We start from the raw sequence: 5,424 nt of genomic DNA on the forward strand, positions 1-5,424 counted from the left end.
AGAAGAGGGTGTCAGAGGATAAGCTAGCTGGATGGCATCACTGATGCAATGGACATGAACTTGGGCAAACTTTGGGAGATGATGAGGGACAGGGAGGCCTGGTGTGCTGCATCCCATGTGGTCACAAAAAATTGAACATAACGGGGTGACTGAACAACAACAATTTACCCAACATAAAGCCATGTCAATACATAAGGCAAAACCTAACAGCCATGGAAGGGGAAACTGACACAATACTACTAGGGGGCATTCACATCACACTTATACCAATGTATAGATCCTCTGGACAGAAAATTAATAAGGGAATACAAGCCTTAAAAGGCACATTAGGCTAGATGAACTTAACTGGTATTTATAGGGCATTCCATGCAATAATAGCAGAATATACTTTCTTCCCAAGTCTATAGAGAACATTCTCCACAATAGATCACACCTTTGGTAACATATCAAGCCTCAGTAGTTTTAAGAAAATTGAAATTGTATCAAGCCTCTTTTTCTGACCACAATAATATGAGATTGCATATCAAAAACAGGGGAAAAATGTAAAAAACACAGACACATGGAGGATAAATAATGCACTTCAAAACAACCAAGGCATTTCTGCAGAAATCTAAAAGGAAAAAAAAAAAAAGAAGCAAATTACAATGAAAATAAGATGACTCGAATATATGGGATATGTGAAAAGCAGTTCTAAGAGGGAAGTGTATAGTAATAAACCCACCTCAAGGGAAAAAAAAAATTCCTACATCACAAAACAAGAGAAATCTCAAATAAATGGCCTAATAATTAGAAAAAGAATAATAAGAAGTACAACAACAACAAAAAAGGGAATAAAATCATAAATTCTAAGTGAAAGTAAATGAAAAAGAAAGAAAGCAATAGCAAAGATCAGTAAAACTAAAAGCTGATTCTTTGAAAGATAAATAAAATATGTAAACCATTAGCCAGAATAATTACGAAAATAAAGGGAGAAGATTCAAATCAATAAAATTAGAAACCAGTTCAGTCACTCAGTCGTGTCTGATGCTTTGTGACCCCATGGACTGCAGCATGCCAGGCTTCCCTGTCCATTGCAAACTCCCGGAGTTTACCCAAACTCATGTCCATTGAGTCAGTGATGCCATCCAACCATCTCATTCTCTGTCGTCCCCTTCTTCCCCCACATTCAATCTTTCCCAGCATCAGGGTCTTTTCCAGTGAGTCAGTTCTTCGTATTAGGTGGCCAAAGTATTGGAGTTTCAACTTCAGCATCAGTCCTTCCAATGAATATTCAGGACTGATATCCTTTAGGATTGATTGGTTGGATCTCCTTGTAGCCCAAGGGACTCTCAAGAGGCTTCTCCAACACCACAGTTCAAAAGCATCAATTCTTTCATGCTCAGCTTTCTTTATAGTCCAACTCTCACATTCATACATGACTACTGGAAAAACCATGTGAGAAGAAAAGGATCCAGAAATTCTACAGACCATGCCACAAACACTTCTGAGGCATGGTGAATAATTTACATACTGTCCATGAAAGTGACACTCTTCAGGTGACATGTATGTGCAGTCACCAGAGATATTGATTAATTTATAGAACCAGCAAAGATAAAGACTTGGGGAGTGAAAAACTGATGCCAGATACCATGAGAAAGAAAAAATAAAATCTATATCCTTGTCTCATGTTTTGAGTTATTTTTCAGTCCCCGAGTTCACCCAATGAAAGAGACCAGGTCACCCAGAGAAAGGGCTAACAATTCAATAATAATTTTATATGTTCAAATATAAACCAGTTTTTCTCAGGGATACTGTAGCAATTTACCAGAGTGGGTGGAATTTTTAGCTTGGGCTTACATAGCAAAATGCCATAGACAAGGAGGATTAAAACACAGATACCTATTTTTCAGAGCTCTGGGTGTTGAGAAGTCTTAGATTCAGGTGCTAGCTAACTTGGTTCCCAGGGAGGCCTCACTTACTAATTTATAGAGGCTGCCTTATCTTTATATCCTCACATGGCTTTTTCTTAGTGTCTGTGAAGAGAGAAAGGTTGAGTTTTTCTCTTCCTTCCTCTTACAAGCACACTAATCCTACAGATTAAGGACCCAACTGCATTATTTAATTTAACTTAAAGGAGCTCCTTATAAGCCTTTTCTCCAAAAACATTCACATTTGGGGCAAGTGTACCCAACATAAAAATTTGGGTAATGAAATTCAGGCTATGGCACAGAGCATAGACACACCAGCATGAACAAAATCCTCAGATCTTTTGAGAGCTGTTGGTTACAGAATTGACACTAAAGGGCTAAAATGGAGTGCTTTCTCCTTATTACTCCCACTCATTTAGGACTTTGTTGCTTTCTATTACATTTACTTTAAGATCTTTTGGATAGAGTTCCAGTTTCCTAGTTTAAAACTGATGCTGTTATCAGATACGTACATTGTATATATGTGAAATCTAGAAAAATGGTACAGATGAACCTATTTGCAGGGCAGGAATAGAGACACAGATACAGAGAACTGGCAGAAGAGCCTGGGGCAGGAGGCAGGGCAATAGACTGAATTAGTGATTCAGGAGATTTAGTTTGCATATGTGTACTGACTGGGTTTCCCTGATGGCTCAATGGCAAAGAAATCACTGCAATACAAGGCAATGCAGGAGACATGGGTTCAATCCTTAGGTCAGGAAGATCTCCTAGACAAGGAAATGGAACCCACTCCAGTGTTCTTGGCTGGGAAATTCCACGGACAGAGGAGCCTGGCAGGCTACAGTCCATGGGGTCACAAAAGAGAACGTGACTTAGTGACTAAACAAAAAAGAACAAATGTACACTGTCTGCCATGTTAGAAACAGATAGCTAGTGGGAACGTGCTTAAGGCTCCAGGAGCTCAGTTTGGTGCTCTGTGATGACTTAGATGGGTGGGATGAAGGGAGTGAGAGAGAGGTTCAAGAGAGAAGGGATATATGTATACACATAGCTGATTCATTTCCTTGTACAGCAGAAAATGCACAACATGTTAAAGCAATTATACATCAGTAAAAGCAAAAACAGAAAGCAAAAAAACAGTTCTTTTAAATCAAAAGCTGCTGCTGCTAAGTCACTTCAGTCATGTCCGACTCTGTGTGACCCCATAGACAGCAGCCCACCAGGCTCCCCCGTCCCTGGGATTCTCCAGGCAAGAACACTAGAGTGGGTTGCCATTTCCTTCTCCAGTGCATGAAAGTGAAAAGTGAAATTGAAGCTAGGTGTGTCAAAAGATGATTTGATTTCTTCATTTAAGCATGCTCCTTATGGACAAATTCTTAACTACCCTATAACTTTGTATAGGGAAGAAGCCATATTTTTACTGAAATAATCATACTTGCTACATATGTTCTGATTCTAAAATCACATGATTCACCTGGTCTGTGCTACCAGAAACCAACGTCTGTGAATGACAGTCAAGGGTCCCTTCACTTAGACTTCTTACTGAATATGGTTTATGGAGTGTTCCATGTATTGCTCTGAGCTCCCATATTCCCCTTCCCCTTTCAGGACAGAAGTACTTATTTCCCTGCCTACTAAGGGTACTAGTATCAAATATTCTTAGCTAGTCCTTCTCATAACATTGTTTTTACTTGAGAAAAACTACTTTGTGTAAAGTTATGTTTCTTCACTGGGAAAAGGCCACATTCAATCAATGTTCCTGTGGGGGCACAAAGGAGACCTCTTGGTCTACTACAGGAAACTTGATAGGGGCAAGTCTTAATTCTTCCTGGGTTAACCTTCTGACAACATCAAGGTTCAACATCTTACTGTGCCCATTTCTGTTTCTTTTAGTCTAAGCGAGTTGATTCTAAGAACAATAAACTTCCTCCATGCCTAGCGAGCTACAGTCCATGGAGTCCTAAAGAGTAGGACACAACTGAGAAGCTAAGCACATTACTATCTCAATCTCAGAGTCTATGTACCATGAATTACCACATCCCCCTAAAGTGTCCCCTAACTCTGAGAGTGGAGAAGGCAACAATAGAGTAATGTTTACTACCCTTGCTTCCTGCCCATTCATGTGTGACTTCTTGAGTCTGCATTCTAGCCAGGTGTTAGATGTTCTTCTCAAAATTTTGAAAATTTCAAGAGTTTGAATATCTAATTTCCACATGTCTCCCAGAGAAGAGTTGGAAAGCATCCTGTCCTGCTCTCCCTAAAATGAGGGTCTGGTAGAAATTTGGTTTCTGAAAGCTATGTCCACAGTTTATTGTTGTCATTCAGTCATTCAGCTGTGGTTGACTTTGCAACTCCATGGACTGAAACATGCCAGGATTCCCTGTCCTTCACCATCCCCAGAGTTTGCTCAAATTCATGTCGACTGAGTCAGTAATGCCATTCAACCATCTCATCCTCCTTCGTCCCCTTCCCCTCCTGCCTTCAATCTTTCCCAGAATCAGGGTCTTTTCCAATGAGTTGGCTCTTCACATCAGGTGGCCAAAGTATTGGAGCTTCGGCCTCAGGATCAGTTCTTGCAATTAATATTCAGCATTGATTTCCTTTAGATTAACTGGTTTGCTCCCCTTACTGTCCAAGGGATTCTGGAGAGTCTTCTCCAGAACTACAGTTTGAAAACATCAATTATTCAGCACTCAGCCTTATTGATAGTCTAACTCTCACATCTGTACATGACTACTGGAAAAGCCATAGCTTTGATTATATAGACCTTGTTGGCAAATTAATATCTCAGCTTTTTAATCCTGTCTAACTTTGTCATAGCTTTTCTTTCAAGGAGAAAGTGCCTTTTAATTCCATAGCTACAATCACTGTCTGCAGTGATGTTGGAGCCCCCCCAAAATAAAGTCTGTCACTGTTTCCATTGTTTCCCCATATATTTGCCATGAAGTGATAGGACCAGATGCCATGATCTTAGTTTTTATAATGTTGAGTTTTAAGCCAGCTTTTTCACTATCCTCTTTCACTTTCATCAAGAGGCTTTTTAGTTCCTCTTTGATTTCTGCATAAGGGTGGTATCATCTGCATATCTGAAGTTATTTATATTTCTCATGGAAATCTTGATTCCAGCTTGTGCTTCATTCACCCAGCATTTTGCATGATGTACTCTGAAAGAGGAGAGTGAAAAAGCTGTCTTAAAACTCAACATTCAGAAAACTAAGATCATGGCATCCGATCCCATCACTTCATGGCAAATAGATGGGGAAATAATGGAAACACTGAGAGACTTTATTTTTGAGGGCTACAGAATCACTGCAGACAGTGACTGTGGCCATGAAATTAAAAGACTTTTGCTTCTTGGAAGAAAAGCTATGACAAACCTAGACAACATATTAAAAAGCAGAGACATTACTTTGCCAACAAAAGTCCATCTAGTCAAAGCTATGGTTTTTCCAGTAGTAATGTATGGATGTGAGAATTGGAGTATAAAGAAAGCTGCACACTGAAGAATTGATGCTTT

The sequence above is a fragment of the Bos taurus genome, chromosome 7, assembly GCF_002263795.3.
Source record: "Bos taurus isolate L1 Dominette 01449 registration number 42190680 breed Hereford chromosome 7, ARS-UCD2.0, whole genome shotgun sequence".
NCBI classification, from domain to species: domain Eukaryota; kingdom Metazoa; phylum Chordata; class Mammalia; order Artiodactyla; family Bovidae; genus Bos; species Bos taurus.